The following is a 19736-nucleotide window of genomic DNA, read 5'->3' on the forward strand; positions in this document are numbered from 1 at the left end:
TAGTCTTGGTATTGTACATCTTATGGGTTTGGACAAACAGATAATGCCTGTTACCACCATCAGAGTAAAGACAGAATATTTTCACTGCCCTAGAATTTCTCTGTGCTCAGCCTCTGTTTTTCTTATGTTTAAAGATAGAAATAAAACAAGAGCTAGGAAGATCAAGTGACTTTCCTGGGGGTTACACAACCAGAAAGTGACAAATCCTACCTTGAATTCATCTCTTCTGACTCCATACCCTTTTTTTTTTTTTTTTTTTCATCGAGCCATGTGGATAGGGGAGCAGGAGACAGGACAGGCAGGAAGAAGAGAGAGGGCTGTTGGGGAGGGGGAAAGGGGTGGAAATTTCCAGAAAAGAGGCAAGGAAAATCAAGAGGGGCTGAGGATGAAGTAATAAAAGGGGCCGCAAATAATTATCCTAAAAAATGGTTGAAAATATTTAAAAAGCAACATTTGTTAAAGCAGTTCCTTGCAATCTTTTATATAATTACGAAACATTGGAGCCATCATAGTGTTGTTATCCAGGGAGATTTAGTCCATGATTGAAGACCCGCTGGAGGGAGCCCTGTACAAGATCACAATGGTCATCCCCAAAATGACAGAGCAGCATGGTGAAGGGCTGGGGTGAGGTCTGCTCTGGGGCTTCCCAGGTGGCACTAGTGGTAAAAAACCTGCTTGCCAATGCAGGAGACGATGATAGGCACAGATTCAATCCCAGAGTTGGGAAGATCCCCTGGAGGAGGGCAGAGCAACTCATTCCAGTATTCCTGCCTGGAGAATCCCATGGACAAAGGAGCCCGGCAGGCTACAGTCCATGGGGTTGCAAAGAGTCAGACACAACTGAAGTGACTTAGCACACACGCACATGGTTGGCTTGGGGCTGGGGGGTAAACAGAATACAAAATTGTATGTAATGAATTAAAAGTCTTTAAAGACGTACATGTGAACAAGAGCAGATAAGATGGGGGAAATGAAAGAAGTTGTTTTTACAGTGATGATCTTGGATAGGTATGGTCCTTGCTCCACCAGTTTCTTTTCCTGCTGTGATAAGGCATCTTTGCATACCCTCAGCCCTGTGAGGTCTGGTCCAGGAACTGTAACCATCTCCCCCAGCCCAGAATCATCTCTCTGCAGTGTTTTCAGAGCCCAGACCAAGGATGGGGATGAGGGGCAGGGAAAAGCCTCCCATCTCTGAGGTCATCTTTGTCATGGGGGAAGCAAACATCTGACCTAGCTGGGCTGTCAAAGAACAGATCTGGGTAGCTAGGAGATGTCCTCCATTAATGGACCACCTCCCTCCCAACTCCCAGGTGATGACAGCTCCCTTCGCTGAGAGAGGAACAAGGAAATCCAGTGACTGGAGGATAAATCCTGAAATGATGGGGGCAGGCTAACCCCAGGCCAATTGTCCTGGAAAGGAAAGGTGACAGGAGAGCAGGGCAAGATTCTTCTAGAAGTATCCTGATATTTGCATGTCCTTATAGCACGTGTACTATTGTTCACTTAATGTTTATATCAACTCCCTTTTAAAGATGTTTTGGTTAACCATAATGAGGTACCATCTCATGCCAGTCAGAATGGCTGCTATCAAAAAGTTTACAAACAATAAATGCTGGAGAGGGTGTAGAGAAAAGGGAATCCTCTTTCACTTTTGGTGGGAATGCAAACTAGTACAGCCACTATGGAGAACAGTGTGGAGATTCCTTAAAAAACTGGAAATAGAACTGCCATACAACCCAGCAATCCCACTGCTGGGCATACACACCGAGGAAACCAGTATTGAAAGAGACACATATACCCTAATGTTCATCACAGCACTGTTTATAATAGCCAGAACATGGAAGGAACCTAGATGTCCATTAGCAGACGAATGGATAAGAAAGCTGTGGTACATGTACACAATGGAGTATTACTCAGCCGTTAAAAAGAATGCATTTGAATCAGTTCTAAAGAGGTGGATGAAACTGGAGCCTATTATACACAGTGATGTAAGTCAGAAAGAAAAACACCAATACAGTATACTAACGCATATATATAGAATTTAGAAAGATGGTAACAATGACCTTATATGAGAGACAGCAAAAGAGACACAGGTGTATAGAACAGTCTTTTGGACTCTGTGGGAGAAGGTGAGGGTGGGATGATTTTAGAGAATAGCATTGAAACATGTATATTATCATATGTGAAACAGATTCCAGTCCAGGTTCAATGCATGAGACAGGGTGCTCAGGACTGGTGCACTGGGATGACCCTGAGGGATGGGATGGGGAGGGAGGTGGGAGGGCATTCAGGACGGGGAACACATGTACAACCATGGCTGATTCATGTCAGTGCATGGCAAAAACAACTACACTATTGTAAAGTAATTGGCTTCCAATTTAAAAAATAAATAAAAAATAAATAAAAATGTTTTGGTTGTACTGGGTATTCATTGCTATGCACAGACTTTCTCTAGTTGCAATAAGTGGGGGCTCCTCTCTTGATGCAGTGCACAGACTTCTCATTGTGGTGGCTTCTCTTCTTGCAGAGCACAGGCTCTAGGGCGCATGGGCTTTTGTAGTTGTGGCACATGGGGTCTAGAGCATGGGCTCAGTAGTTGAGGCACATAGGCTTAGTTGCCCCACAACATGAGAAATCTTCCCAGACCAGGGAAGATTCTTAACCACTGGATGACCAGGGAAGTCCTCAACTACCTTTTAATTAAATACTTTCATCTGTTCAAAAATACCTACCCTAAATGGAAAACCGTAAAACTATTAGTAATAAATGAAAAAAAAAAATTCTCCCATAATCTTCTCACTTAGCTCCAGTGGCTTGGGCACCATGCTTTGGAAATGCTCATGAACTGAGAAGTACAGGGAGGAGCTTTGGAATTCAGCAGACTGGGGTTCACCATCAAGGAGCAGATGTTGACTTCTCCAGCCTCAGTTTCCACACCAGTAACAGTACACCTTCTTCTAAAGAGTCAGTGAAGCCACAAAAAAGTTCATAGCTCAAAATGGTAGCCATACAGGACCTTCTCAGCAAGAAGTCAAAATAAGACAAAGTTCCTTTCTATTCCTGAACCCAGAGCTCTTTGTATACAGAGAAAAGAAGACAAGATGAGTTGGTGGGGGTGGTTGCTCATCTTCCCAGTCCAGGTCTAATGGACCATCAGCATTTCTCTTGGACACTGATAAAGGAGGAAAACTCAAAGCTCAATACACGGCATGACATCTCAGCCACTGCCAGCCTCCCCACAGGGAACAAACTTTGTGTGCTTCAGTAGCCACCCACCTGTCACTTCCCCTCAAGCCTTCTTCAAGCCCACTTGAAGCTTCTTAGCTTCATGATCTAATCCTCTGGTTATCTCTGCTTTCTCTGATGTAATTTCCAAAACATGTCCAGTTTTTCTGCTGTCTACTCACTTTCCATCCTGGGCAAGGACCCTTTGGGAGGCTTCTACCTGGCTGTCCTTTGCTGCCCCCAGATCAGTCCATATCCACCACCCCCCTCCAGAGTGGTGAAGACTCTGCCTCACTCACCCAGTGCTATGGAGGGTCTCCTCACCTCCACCCTTGATGCGTGGAAATGGTTCCTATCAAGGTCCCAGGACTTGTAAGTAAACCCAACCCATGCACACATCTAGACCCTCAAGTCTCTGGACAGTGCACCACCTTTCACGTCTGAAGGCACATAGAGATCAAAGGGAAAGTGGAGGTGATTTGCCCCCTCCTCCAAGGTTAGAGGAAGCCAACATTTCTGCCACCAGAGCCTCCCAGCACCTGGGGCTCAGGTGGGAAGCTCTACTCTGCAGCATCCCAGATGCTCACCTGCACCTCCCTTGAAAGTGCTTCTCTCCCAGAGGGTGGGGCCCTGCACTCCCTACCTTTCTCCAGGAGGCAAAGCCAGGCTTACATGATTAGGGACAATCCTCCACATATTATTTATTTTTTGTATATGGACTACAGAATTAATAAATTATAGACATTATAAAGCACATGCAAAAATTATGTTAAAGAGGAAGGTGTGCTCAATCGTGTCCAGCTCTTTGCACCCCTGGGAACTGTAACCTAACAGGTTCCTCTGTCCATGGAATTCTCCAGGCAAGAATACTGGAGTGGGTAGCCATTCCCTGCTCCAGGGGATCTTCCTAATCCAGAGATTGAACCTAGGTCTCCCACATTGCAGGCAGATTCTTTACCATCTGATCCACCAGTGAAGCCCTGGTAAAGCATAAAAAGGCTTTATTTTCTCCATCCTTGTCTTCAGTCAGACTCTGTCCCTGCAGGACATCTCAAGCAGATGTCCAATCCTATTAAAAGCTTTAGTCTCATATCCATTTAGTGACTACTTCCTCTGCCCTTGGGCAGCCCAGGCCAGACCTCTGGGTTCTGCAGAAAAATGAGCACAGGGGCTCTGCACTTCACGCCCCTGCCTCTCTCCAGTAAGTCCTTTTCTCCCTCAGAGGTTGGCCTCCAGAGGAGGGTGAGGGAGAGGCGTGACCATCACTTGCTGACCGGGTGCTATGCTACCCTCTCTCAGGCCATCTGTGTAACCAGGCACCTACCACATCTCAGGCACTCTGCTCTGTGCTGGGGACAACACTGGGCAGTAGGAAGAGGAGGTGACCCAGACAGATAGCAGCACATCCTTGCTCTTCACCAGCTCCTGGAATGTAGGAATATCTTCAAGCAGGGAGGCTAAGCCATATTGTAGGGAGGCAGGCATCCACTATCAGCGTTATTTCCTGCCACTCCACATACTGTCCCCACACCCTTTGCCCCATTCTTCGACCATCTGGAGGCTGCAGGCAGCTCTGTGAATACAGACTCATTGCATACTGCCCCCCAAGATTCCTTTTGAGCAAAAACACATCATCACAGGCACCCACGCTGCAGGACGAGTGACCCACAACACCACCCATAGAGCCACATATGAAAGATTAGACTAAATAGCTGAACACTCTCTCCTGAATTAGAAGGCTCAATATTGTTACAATACCCATACCAAAAATCCCAATGACACTTTTAACAGGGAAAAAAATACCCTAAAATTCATATGGAATCTCAGGGGATACCCAAAAGTCAAAACAATCCAGAAAAAGAACAAAGTTGGAGACCTCACACTTCCTATACTATAAAGCAACAGTAATCAAAATGGTATGGTACTGTCAATGAAACTAAGCCATGCCCATGGGGCAACCCAAGACGGGCAGGTCATGGTGGAGAGATCTGACAGAATGTGGTCCACTGGAGAAGGGAATGGCAAACCACTTCAGTATTCTTGCCTTGAGAACCCCATGAACAGTATGAAAAGGCAAAATGATAGGATACTGAAAGAGGAACTCCCCAGGTCAGTAGGTGCCCAATATGCTACTGGAGATCAGTGGAGAAATAACTCCAGAAAGAATGAAGGGATGGAGCCAAAGCAAAAAGAATACCGAGCTATGGATGTGACTGGTGATAGAAGCAAGGTCCGATGCTGTAAAGAGCAATATTGCATAGGAACCTGGAATGTCAGGTCCATGAATCAAGGCAAATTGGAAGTGGTCAAACAAGAGATGGCAAGAGTGAATGTCGACATTCTAGGAATCAGTGAACTGAAATGGACTGGAATGGGTGAATTTAACTCAGATGACCATTATATCTACTACTGAGGGCAGGAATCCCTCAGAAGAAATGGAGTAGCCATCATGGTCAACAAAAGAGTCTGAAATGCAGTACTTGGATGCAATCTCAAAAATGACAGAATGATCTCTGTTCATTTCCAAGGCAAACCATTCAATATCACAGTAACCCAAGTCTATGCCCCAACCAGTAATGCTGAAGAAGTTGAAGTCGAACGGTTCTATGAAGACCTCTGAGATCTTTTAGAACTAACACCCAAAAAAGATATCCTTTTCATTATAGGGGACTGGAATGCAAAAGTAGGAAGTCAAGAAACACCTGGAGTAACAGGCAAATTTGGCCTTGGAGTACAGAATGAAGCAGGGCAAAGGCTAATATAGTTTTGCCAAGAGAACGCACTGGTCATAGCAAACACCCTCTTCCAACAACACAAGAGAAGACTCTACACATGCACATCACCAGATGGTCAACACCGAAATCAGATTGATTATATTCTTTGCAGCCAAAGATGGAGAAGCTCTATACAGTCAACACAAACAAGACCAGGAACAGACTGTGGCTCAGATCATGAACTCCTTATTACCAAATTCAGACTTAAATTGAAGAAAGTAGGGAAAACCACTAGACCATTCAGGTATGACCTAAATCAAATCCCTTATGATTATACAGTGGAAGTGAGAAATAGATTTAAGGGCCTAGATCTGATAGATAGAGTGCCTGATGAACTATGGAATGAGGTTCGTGACACTGTAGAGGAGACAGGGATCAAGACCATTCCCATGGGAAAAAAAATGCAAAAAAGCAAAATGGCTGTCTGGGGAGGCCTTACAAATAGCTGTGAAAAGAAGAGAAGCAAAAAGCAAAGGAGAAAAGGAAAGATATAAGCATCTGAATGCAGAGTTCCAAAGAACAGCAAGGAGAGATAAGAAAGCCTTCCTCAGCAATCAATGCAAAGAAATAGAGGAAAACAACAGAATGGGAAAGACTAGAGATCTCTTCAAGAAAATTAGAAATACTAAGGGAACATTTCATGCAAAGATGGGCTCGATAAAGGACAGAAATGGTATGGACCTAACAGAAGCACAAGATATTAAGAAGAGGTGGCAAGAATACACAGAAGAACTGTACCAAAAACATCCTTATGACCCAGATAATCACAATTGTGTGATCACTCACCTAGAGCCAGACATCCTAGAATGTGAAGTCAGGTGGGCCTTAGACAGCATCACTATGAGCAAAGCTAGTGGAGGTGATGGAATTCCAGTTGAGCTATTTCAAATCCTGAAAGATGATGCTGTGAAACTGCTGCACTCAATATGCCAGCAAATTTGGAAAACTCAGCAGTGGCCACAGGACTGGAAAAGGTCAGTTTTCATTCCGATCGCAAAGAAAGGCAATGCCAAAGAATGCTCAAACTACCACACAATTGCACTCATCTCACATGCTAGTAAAATGATGCTCAAAATTCTCCAAGCCAGGCTTCAGCAGTATGTTAACCGTGAACTTCCAGATGTTCAAGCTGGTTTTAGAAAAGGCAGAGGAACCAGAGATCAAATTGCCAACATCCGCTGGATCATCGAAAAAGCAAGAGAGTTCCAGAAAAACATCTATTTCTGCTTGATTGACTATGCCAAAGCCTTTGACTGTGTGGGTCACAATAAACTGTGGATAATTCTAAAAGAGATGGAAATACCAGACCACCTGACCATCCTCTTGAGAAACCTGTATGCAGGTCAGGAAGCAACAGTTAGAACTGGACATGGAACAACAGACTGGTTCCAAATAGGAAAAGGAGTACATCAAGGCTGTATATTGTCACCCTGCTTGTTTAACTTATATGCAGAGTACATCATGAGAAACGCTGGGCTGGAACAAACACAAGCTGGAATCAAGATTGCCGGGAGAAATATCAATAACCTCAGATACGCAGATGACACCACCTTTATGGCAGAAAGTGAAGAGGAACTAAAAAGCCTCTTGAAGAAAGTGAAAGAGGAGAGTGAAAAAGTTGGCTTAAAGCTCAACATTCAGAAAATGAAGATCATGGCATCCGGTCCCATCACTTCATGGCAAAGAGATGGTGAAACAGTGGAAACAGTGTCAGACTTTATTTTTCTGGGCTCCAAAATCACTGCAGATGGTGACTGCAACCATGAAATGAAAAGACGCTTACTCCTTGGAAGGAAAGTTATGTCCAACCTAGATGGCATATTGAAAAGCAGAGACATTACTTTGCCAACAAAGGTCCGTCTAGTCAAGGCTATGGTTTTTCCTGTGGTCATGTATGGATGTGAGAGTTGGACTGTGAAGAAGGCTGAGCGCCGAAGAATTGATGCTTTTGAACTGTGGTGTTGGAGAAGACTCTTGAGAATCCCTTGGACTGCAAGGAGATCCAGCCAGTCCATTCTGAAGGAGATCAGCCCTGGGATTTCTTTGGAAGGAATGATGCTAAAGCTGAAACGCCAGTACTTTGGCCCAGTACTTTGGCCACCTCATGAGAAGAGTTGACTCATTGGAAAAGACTCTGATGCTGGGAGGGATTGGGGGCAGGAGGAGAAGGGGACGACAGAGGATGAGATGGCTGGATGGCATCACTGACTCGATGGACGTGAGTCTGAGTTGAACTCCGGGAGTTGGTGATGGACAGGGAGGCCTGGCGTGCTGCGATTCATGGGGTCACAAAGAGTCAGACACGACTGAGAGACTGAACTGAACTGAACTGAACTGATGGTACTGTCATAAGGAGAGACATGTAGACCAATGGAACAAAATAAAGAGCCCAGAGATAAACTCTTGCATATATGGACAAATCATCTTCAACTAGGGTGTCAAAACCACACAGTGGGGAAAGGAGAATCTCTTCAATAAATGGTGTTGGGAAAACTGAATATCCTCATGAAAAAGAATGAAGTTAGACCCTTACCTTGTGCCATATATTGATAGAAAAATTAATTCAAAATGGATTAAACATCTAACTTTAAGACCTAAAACTGCAAAATTCTTAAAAGAAAAACACAGGGAAAAATTCTAGATTAGATTTGGCAGTGATTTCTTGGATTTGGCAACAAAAGCACAGGCAAAAAAAAAATGTATATATATACAAGTGAGATCACATCAAAGTTAAAAATTTCTAACAGTAAAGGACATGGTTGACAAAAAGAAAAAGCAACCAGATTTGGATAAAATATTTGCAAATGATAAGTCTGCTAAGGGGTTAATATCCAGAATATATAAAGAACTCATAAAACTTAACAGCAAAAACACCCCCAAACAACCTGATTTTAAAATGGGCAGGATTTCCCTGGTGGTATAGGGGATAAGAATCCACCTGTCCATGCAGGAGACACAGGTTTGATCTTTGGTCCTGGAAGATTCCACAACTAACCCTGTGCGCCGCAACTACTGATCCTGCTCTCTAATGCCTACAGGTCGCAATTACTGAAGCCCATGCACCTATAGCCCATGCTCCACAAGAGAAACCACCACAGTGAGAAGCCCACACACTGCAACAGAGTAGCCCACAAGTAGAGAAAGCCCGGGCACAGCAACAAAGACCCACTGGAGTACCCGTTTTATTGGAGTACAGTTGATTTACGTATTGTGTTAGTTTCAGGTGTACCCAGAGTGACTCAGTTATACACACATGTGTAATTCATTCTTTCCAAGATTCTTTTCTCGTATCAGTTCAGTTCAGGTCAGTCGCTCAGTCGTGTCCGACTCTTTGTGACCCCATGAATCGCAGCACGCCAGGCCTCCCTGTCCATCACCAACTCCTGGAGTCCACTTAAACTCACGTCCATCGAGTCGGTGATGCCATCCAGCCATCTCATCCTCTGTCGTCCCCTTCTCCTCCTGCCCCCAATCCCTCCCAGCATCAGAGTCTTTTCCAATGAGTCAACTGTTTGCATGAGGTGGCCAAAGTACTGGATAGGTTACCCCAGAATACTGAGCAGAGTTCCTTGTGCTATGCAGTAGGTCCTTGTTGGTTATCTATCTTTTATATGGTAGTGTGCATGTGTGTTCATCCCAAGCCCCTGATTTATCCCTTCCCTCCCACATTTTGTTTGACTTTATTTAAAATGGAAGAATAGTGGAGGGAGGCAGGAGGCCATGGAGATCTATAGAGGAAGAAACTGAGGCTCTGAGGGGTGAAGCAGCTCTATAACCAGGGCTCGCACCATTGCCACCAGCCCCGGCCCCACCTCCACAGACCCTCTGGATGCCTCAGATTAGGGTGGAGGCAGACATAGGAGGATGTTGGTTCCAGGTTGCCTTGCCCTCCCAGCAACAGCATTGGCAATTTCCCCTCTTCCAAGAAACTTTCTTTTCTTTTCTTTTTTTTTCTAATTTTATTTTATTTTTAAACTTTACATAATTGTATTAGTAGTAGTAGTATTAGACTAATACAATTATGTAAAGTTTAAAAATAAAATAAAATTAGAAAAAAAAAAAGAAACTTTATTTTCTTAAAAGATCTGAACTTTCTTTCTTTCTTCGGCTGTGCTGGCTCTTTGTTTCTATGCACACTTTTTCTCTAGTTGTGGCAAACTGGGGCTACTCTCTAGTTGCAGTATGTGAGCTTCTCATTGTGGAGGCGTCTCTTGCTGCAGAGCACAGGCTCTAGGGTGTGTGGGCTTCAGTAGATGTGGTGCATGGGCTCAGTGGTTTTGGCTCCTGGGATCTAGAGCACTGACTCAGTAGTTGTAGTACACAGGCTTAGTTGCCCAGCAGCATGTGGGATCTTCCTGCATCAGGGATTGAACCCATGTCTCCTGCATTGACAGGCAGATTCTTTACCACTGAGCCACCAGGGAAGCCCCTGAACTTTATTTCTATAAAGAGCATTACACCTGAAATTTTGAAAGTAAAATGACAGCATAAGAAAATAAAAGTCAAATGGGTTGAAAAAAATTATTTACAAAGTTTTCCACTTTACTATGCCAAGAAGATGACTTCTCTAATTAGCCTTCAAGTAAGGAAATATCAAAGATAATTGCTGTCCTAATTCTATAATCACATAGCAGGGGGAAAAGGGAAAAGGGAAGAATTTACAACATATGATGATGCATTTGAAAAGGAAGTAGGTGTGTGAGCATATATATTTGTATATGCATAAAATATTTCTAGAAGAATGTACAAGAAATGGTGACATTCATTGCCTCTGGGAAAGTGGTGAACAGGCTGGTGGGAGGAGCAGGGAGACAGGTAAAAAAGGACTGATTTTTCATTATAAACATTTTGTAGTGTTTGGTTTTTCTGTCATGTGTATTATTTTTTTCCTTTGAAGGAGATTTTGGTTTAGTTTGTTCTATTTTGTCTGAGAAGGCAAATATTATCAACGAAAGAAATGGCAATGACTTAGTCATAGTCTCACATCATATCAGCAGATTTACTGGGAGTTTAAATGCAAATGAGAGGTGGCCCTCAACTTGGCTACTTAATGGCACAACTATATTACCAAAGACCAGATCCTTTCTATCCTACTCTACTAAGTGTGTAGACTTAGTTCTCAGACTTCCTGTTCTTAAGAGCCAGGCATATGATAAAAGAAAACAATTCCCCAAGGTAGAATAGATGCTATCTCTTCCTTTCATTAAAGTCCCTTAGCAGATGTACCCATATATCTCACTGGCCAAATTACGCCACATGTCCACACCCAAACTAGCCACTAGTTTGGCTTGGTTTTTTATATATTGAATACCTTTTGTATATATGTGATACAAATTCTTCGTGTGAAACTATCTAAGCTCCTTCACCCAGAGTCCTAGTGGTCATACAAAATTCAGAGCATTCAAGGATTTGAGGGTTGTACAATAGGAAATCACTTTGATCAAAGGATATTCATAAGATGTCTCATTTGATCAAATGTACTGTTGACCAAGAAGTTCATTTCATCAAATGTGCTGCTGACCAGCTTGTTAGTGTTCTCCATCAACTTCTTTACATATGAATTCTTCATCAGCTCCTCTCCACTCTTTGACTGAAGGCCTTTCCTTCAACTTGTATAGCTTTTGGCCAAAGCTCTGGGGGCCCATGATAACAAAGTGTTCCATGTCACTAGTAAGGAAAAGGGACCACCTCAAACATCTTAGACTTGGGCCTCCCTCGTGGCTCAGTGAAAAAGAATCCGCCTGCCAATGCAGGAGACATGGGCTCGATCCTTGGTCTGGGAAGATCCCACCTGCCTCGGAGCGACTAAGCTCATGTGCTACCACTGCTAAGCCTGTGCTCTAGAGTCCAGGAGCTGAAGCTACTGAGCCCACATGCCACAACTACTGAAGCCTGTGCACCCTAGAGCCCGTGCTCTGCAGCTAGAGAAGGCATGGCAATGAGAAGCCTGCTCACTGCAACTGGAGAGTAGCCCCCACTCACCGCAACTGAAGTCCAAGTAGCAGTGAAGACCCAGCACAGCCAAAAATAAATAAGCAAAACATCTTAGACTCAACTAGCCCTTGTGAAAACAGTCCTTCTTTAACAAATGTTCTTCAATCCAGAAACAAAAATTGTAGATAACAATTTTTATATGTACCTGTATGTGTGTATATATATTATATATGTAATATATAGATATATTTTGCTGCACCACCCTACTTGTAGGATCTCAAGTCTCTAACCAAGGATTGAACCCAGGACAGCAGTGAAAGCCCAGAAACCTAACCACTAGGCCACCAGGGAACTCCCCCTAAATATGTATTTTTAAAGAGATTCAAAATGTTACTTGTAAAGAAGACATTAATAATTTACAACAAATTAAATCAGCCCTGGGATTTCTTTGGAAGGAATGATGCTCAAGCTGAAACTTCAGTACTTTGGCCACCTCATGCGAAGAGTTGACTCACTGGAAAAGACTCTGATGCTGGGAGGGATTGGGGGCAGGAGGAGAAGGGGACAACAGAGGATGAGATGGCTGGATGGCATCACTGACTCAATGGATGTGAGTCTGAGTGGACTCCGGGAGTTGGTGATGGACAGGGAGGCCTGGCGTGCTGCGATTCATGGGGTCGCAAAGAGTCGGACACGACTAAATGACTGAACTGAACTGAACTGAATATGTCTCTTACTAAGCAAAGACACAGGCAGCAGTTTTATCAGGTAGGTTGTAATAAAGCAGTGAGATGCTGGCAGCTACACATGGAAATGCCAAGGCTGCAGACAGATGCAGAAGATGACTCAACTAGCACAAGGCCACTGCCATTTACAGCACGATTTTCTAACATGGTGAACAACTCTTGATAACCTTTCAACAAACTACAATGCAGTCATTCCTTGATTTATACAATAGTTACATTCCTAGGAAAGTCAGGTTATGTTAAAAAACATGCACAAACCAGGGAGGGGGGATGAAATGGGAGATCAGGATTGACGTATACACATTTCCATGTATAAAATAGATAACTAATGAGAACCTACTGTATAGCACAGGGAATTCTACTCAGTGCTCTGTGGTGACCTAAATGGGAAGGAAATCCAAAAAGAGGGGGTACGTGTATATGTATCACTGATTCACTTTGCAATACAGCAGAAACTAACATAACATTGTAAAGGAACTATACTCCAACAAAAATTAATTTAAAAAACGTGCAAAGAGATATCTAGAGTATGTTTATGTCAAATGGATGAAGTTTCAGCCTTAGAAATGGGTTTTTCACCTGCATCAATGTCTCTGCTGCTGCTGCTAAATCATTTCAGTCGTGTCCGACTCTGTGCGATCCCATAGACGGCAGCCCACCAGGCTCCTCCGTTCCTGGGATTCTCCAGGCAAGAACACTGGAGTGGGTTGTCATTTCCTTCTTCAATGAAGGAAAGTGAAAAGTGAAAGTGAAGTCTCTCAGTCATGTCCAACTCTTCATGAACCCATGGACTGCAGCCTACCAGGCTTCTCCATCCATGGGATTTTCCAGGTAAGAGTACTAGAGTGGGTTGCCATTGCCTTCTCCCATCATTGTCTCAGTTCAGTTCAGTTCATTTCAGTTGCTCAGTCGTGTCCAACTCTTTGTGACCCCATGAATCGTAGCACACCAGGTCTCCCTGTCCATCACCAACTCCCAGAGTTCACTCAAACTCACGTCCATCGAGTCAGTGATGCCATCCAGCCATCTCATCCTCAGTCATCCCCTTCTCCTCCTGCCCCCAATCCCTCCCAGCATCAGGGTCTTTTCTAATGAGTCAACTCTTCACATGAGGTGGCCAAAGTATTGGAGTTTCAGCTTCAGCATCAGTCCTTCCAATGAACACCCAGGACTGATCTCCTTTAGGATGGACTGGTTGAACCTCCTTGCAGTCCAAGGGACTCTCAAGAGTACTCTCCAACACTACAGTTCAAAAGCATCAATTCTTTGGTGCTCAGCTTTCTTCACAGTCCAACTCTCACATCCATACATGACCACTGGAAAAACCATAGCTTTGACTAGACGGACCTTTGTTGGCAAAGTAATGTCTCTGCTTTTGAATATGCTATCTAGGTTGGTCATAAATTTCCTTCCAAAGAGTAAGCGTCTTTTAATTTCATGGCTGCAATCATCATCTGCAGTGATTTTGGAGCCCATAAAAAATAGTCTGACACTATTTCCACTGTTTCCCCATCTATCTGCCATGAAGTGATGGGACCAGATGCCATGATCTTACTTTTCTGAATGTTGAGCTTTAAGCCAACTTTTTCACTCTCCTCTTTCACTTTCATCAAGAGGCTTTTTAGTTGCTCTTCACTTTCTGCCATAAGCGTGGTGTCATCTGCATATCTAAGGTTATTGATATTTCTCCCTGCAATCTTGATTCCAGCTTGTGTTTGTTCCAGCCCAGCGTTTCTCATGATGTACTCTGCATATAAGTTAAATAAGCAGGGTGACAATAAACAGCCTTGACATACTCCTTTTCCTATTTGGAACCAGTCTGTCGTTCCATGTCCAGTTCTAACTGTTGCTTCCTGACCTGCATACAGGTTTCTCAGGAGGCAGGTCAGGTGGTCTGGTGTTCCCAGCTCTTTCAGAATCTTCCACAATTTATTGTGATCCACACAGTCAAAGGCTTTGGCATAGTCAATAAAGCAGAAATAGATGTTTTTCTGGAACTCTCTTGCTTTTTCCATGATCCAGCAGATGTTGGCAATTTGATCTCTGGTTCCTCTGCCCTTTCTAAAACCAGCTTGAACATCTGGAAGTTCACAGTTCACATATTGCTAAAGCCTGGCTTGGAGAATTTTGAGCATTATTTTACTCGCATGTGAGATGAGTGCATTGTGCAGTAATGTCTCATGGGACATCAAAACATCATATGGAATACGGGGCCCTTCTCTCAAGCACTGTCCCATACCCTGTAAGATATTTGGCATTCCTAGACCCCTCTCATTCAGTACCTACAGCAGGGCCCTCCTGCCCAAAATAAAAGTCCCCAGTAATTTCCAGAACATACTTAGGGAATGATATTGCTTCCTTGGCTCAGACCAACCAGCTCTCCTGGTCCATGTGACTTCAGAGCTGGGTGATACCAGAGCAAAATTGGGTTCTGTAAGAAACACAGAAACACCAGGGCTTCCCTGGTGTCTCAGTGGTAAAGAATCTGCCTGCCAATGCAGGAGATGAAGGTTCAATCCTTGGGCCCGGAAGACTCCCTGGAGAAGGAAATGGCAACCCACTCCAGTATTCTTGCCTGAGAAATCCTATGGACAGAGGAGCCTTGTGGGCTACAGTCCATGGGTTTGCAAAAGAGTGGGACACAACTTAGCAACTAAACAACAGGAAACACAGAGGTTGACAGGTAACATGCTGTCTGCTAATCACAGGTAACATTTGGACATAGTTGCTTCAGCATTGACCATATATATGTACTTTTTTCAAATAAGTGCAAATAAGAATATCTGATTTACTGAATGGGCAGAACTCAGTGGGCACAGAGAAAAACAGCTCTATTTTTTCTCCCAGTGCTATATTTTCAGCTCTGCCCTGTCAGCGCACTTTTCCAAGACCCACAGCTTTTCCGTCACACTGAGCTTCCAGAACTGGAGTAGTATTTTTAAGAATGAAAGTGCAGCCTTGTCTGCATCAGGACTCAGTCTGGTGTCAGCTTCTCTCCGCCAGCTCAAACCACCCCTGTGGTGCAGAGGGAAGGATAGGCCTGCTGTCTCACATCTTCTCTACCTCCCTCCCTTCCGGAGCCTGACTCCCAGGTTCAAGGTCAGGAAGAAGGAGGTGAGAAAGAGGGGCCAGGCTTAGAGGAGTGGTGGTGGGTGATTTGTCCCCCAAATCAATTGGACTACCCTGGTGGCTCAGATGGTAAAGAATCTGCCTGCAATGCAGGAGACCCAGGTTCGATCCCTGGGTCAGAAAGATCCCTTGGAGAAGGAAAAGGCTAGCCACTCTGGTATTATTACCTGGAGAATTCCATGGACAAAGGAGCCTGGTGCTTATAGTCCATGGGGATCACAAAGAGTCAGACACAACCACGTGACTAACACTGTCACTTTCCAAGTGGGTTTGGAGGAATCACCTCCTCAAAACACCCAGGGGATGTTTGTCCTCCATAAGAAGTTCATCAACATGAATGATGTGCTCGATGACTGATCTTTGGTTCATGCTTACAGCCTTTTCCTGGGGAAGCCCTTCCCCCAGCAGGCCATATTCACAAGTGGGCTTTTTTGAGGGCAGCTTAGCCTGGCTTCTGGGAGCTCCATTTAGCTCCTGAGAAACAGCAAATCTTTGCCTTGCCCAAGAGTGAAAGTACAGCTTCCCAGCACTGGCCCTCCCTGCTCACCATCACGGCTGCTCCAAGGCAGATCTCCACCTTAAGAATTCTCCACAAAGGAAGCAAGAGTCTACTCAGGTTTCATCCCCAACTTTCAGGCACCCTTGCCAACAGGTAAGGGAAGTCACTTCAGTCGTGTCCGACTCTGTATGACCCCATAGATGGCAGCCCACTAGGCTCCCCCGTCCATGGGATTCTCCAGGCAAGAACACCGGAGTGGATTGCCATTTCCTTCTCCCATGCGTGACGGTGAAAAGTGAAAGTGAAGTCGCTCAGTTGAGTCCAACTCTTAGCGACCCCATGGACTGCAGCCCACCAGGCTCCTCCATCCATGGGATTTTCAAGGCAAGAGTACTGGAGTGGGGTGCCATTGCCTTCTCCACCCTTGCCATGCCTTCCCTCAAATTTCTCATTGGTCAGTCACCCTGGTTCTCTGTGGGGATGGTCATTCAGCTAAAAGGGACATATACCATTCTCTCCTTGTACACACCCCAGACTCCACAAGTTATTCTCTCAGAGCCCCTTGGCTTGGCTTGGTTTGCTCCCTTTGCTTCCTTGTCCCACAGGAAGAGAGGGGGCAAACAAACACATTCTGTCCATTAACTTCAGCAAATTTCTTTTTAATCCTCTGTTTTTAAGGCTTGGGAGATAAAGAAAGTTTAGAAAATTACAGAAAAAAACTCTGAGACAACCCCATCTCCAGTCTAGATCTCTTTCCTCTGAAGTAGGTATATAAAAATCCAATACTTTTTTAGTAGTAATCTTGTATGTATATACATAACACATGCTTATATACATATGCACCTACACACATATTTATATAAATCCATTTAAAAGAATTTATTTTATGCCCAGAAAATATATACTATTGTTTTGGTGGTTTTGTTATTTCCATAAATGGTATCTTGCTGTATGTATTCTTCTGCAACCTGGTTTTCCCATACAATGTGTTGAATATGTTTGAGGTTTTGAGGCCTCATCTCGCATTGTCTTGGCCAGCCTTCTGTGTAATAGTTGCTGTGGCAACCAGGAGCTCCCAGGTGTAGCCTGACAACTTCGCCTCAGCTGCACTTCACATGGCTTCAGCCCCGGGTGTTCTGGTGCACTGGTTAACCCTCCCTTGGGCAATCCTTGACCAACGGGAGATGGGAGCCAATAGATCAATAATCCATACTTTCAGACCTCCGGCACACAATGATTTTATAGTATATCCTACTTGGTTTCTCAGGGGGTCCCTGATTCACCCGAGCCTCAGTTGCCAACAGAAATCATCAACTTAATAACACACCCCCGTATTGGCTTTCCTGCTTCCCCATTTCATTCTTCTCAGTCCCCCAACTCCTAATCCCAGAAATCACTTCCCACAGTAAAGTACCTAAATGTAATCATTTGCTTCAGCTGTTTGGTGGGAACCAAGTTAAAACACTAAATTAAAAATACTGTTAAAAATAAGTCTATATGGATCTACTTGACTGGTTCTCAAAATGTGGTCTGGGGACAAAGTTCCTGAGACCATTTCTGGAGGTCCCTAAGGTCAAAGTCTTTCATAATCACACTAAGAATTTATTTGCCTTTTTCCACTCTTACTTTCTCACAAGTCTACAGTGGAGTTTTCAAGAAACTATATTATATATGAAAGTGCAATAGTCTGAATGCAGAAGCAGGTATAAGAATCCAGCTGTCTTCTAGTAAGCCAGAATTTGAAGAGATTTGGGGGAAAAAATGTAATATAAAGCAATACCACTCTTCTCACTACATTTTTTTTTTTTTGCTTTGGAAAATACATCCAGTTTTCATTTAAATGTTGCTTATATTATTATAAATACTATGTTAACATCAAATGGGCTTATTTTTATGAATTGATAAGTATTTTAAAACTTTCTCAGCCTTATCATTTCCAGTGCTGTAAATATTAGTAGATATAACCCACATAAGAGCTTCCCAGGGGGCACTAGTGATAAAAACATTGCCTGCCAGTGCAAGAGACAAGAGAGACACGAGTTCAATCCCTGGGTCAGGAAGATCTCCTGGAGGAGGGCACAGCCACCCACTCCAGTATTCTTGCTGGGAGAACCCCGTGGACAGAGGAGCCTGGAGGGTTACAGTCCATAGGGTCGCAAAGAGTCGGACATGACTAAAGTGACTTAGCACAGCACAGCACACATAACCCACATAAAAGCTTTTTGCTGCTGCTGCTGCTGCTGCTGCTAAGGTACTTAAGTTGTGTCCGACTCTTTGCAACCCCATGGACTGTAGCCTGCCAGGCTCCTCTTTCCATGGGGATTCTCCAGGCAAGAACACTGGAGTGGGTTGCCATACCCTTCTCCAGGGGATCTTCCCGACCCAGGGATTGAACCCAGTTTTCCATATTGCAGGTGAGTTCTTTACCATCTGAGCCACCAGTGAAGCATCCTATATCAGATATGTTTCCTGTATCAGTACACAAAGAACACATTTCTTTACACCTGCTCTCATCAACAATTTATACTGTCCAACTTCAATTTTAACCAATACAATGGCTGAAAGTTTTTCTCACCATCATTTTTATTTGGATTTCCCTGATAACCGGTGAGGTTGGTCCTCTTAATGTAATTACTGGCCATTTGTACCTTCTATTTTATGATTGCTTGTTTGTATCCAATGCTCATTTTTCTATCAAATGGTGCTCTTTTTCTTCTTGGTTTGTGGTAGTCAGTCCTTCATATATTTTCTATGTTAAATCTTTATTATATCTGTTGCCAATATGCTTTTTCATTTTATTACTTATCTTTTAGCTTTGTGTTTTCTTTGGACATGTCAAAGTTGTTTGTTATAATTTCAAATTTACCAGTTTATTCCTGTAAATCTTTTCTTCAAGTTTGAGTTTTGTTTAAAAGTCTTTCCTATCCCTAAACCATAAAAGTGTTTTCCTGTATTATTTTCTAATGCTTTTTATTGAAGTATCATTGACATATAACATTATGTTAGTTTCAGGTGTATGATATAATGATCCAGTATTTGTATATATTTCCAAATGATTATTATAATACTTCTAGTTAACATCTGTCACCATATATAGTTACAGAATTTTTTTTATTGTGATGAAAACTTTTGAGATTTACTCTATTTTTTTTTAATTGGAGTGTAGTTGCTTTACAATATTGTGTTAGTTTCTGCTGTACAACAAAATTAATCAGCTATCAGTTCAGTTCAGTTCAGTCGCTCAGTCATGTCCGACTCTTTGCGACCCCATGAATCGCAGCACACCAGGCCTCCCTGTCCATCACCAACTCCCGGAGTTCACTCAGACTCACGTCCATCGAGTCAGTGATGCCATCCAGCCATCTCATCCTCTGTCGTCCCCTTCTCCTCCTGCCTCCAATCCCTCCCAGCATCAGAGTCTTTTCCAAT

This window comes from Bison bison, unplaced genomic scaffold, assembly GCF_000754665.1.
Source record: "Bison bison bison isolate TAMUID 2011002044 unplaced genomic scaffold, Bison_UMD1.0 scf7180017864471, whole genome shotgun sequence".
Lineage (NCBI taxonomy): Eukaryota > Metazoa > Chordata > Mammalia > Artiodactyla > Bovidae > Bison > Bison bison.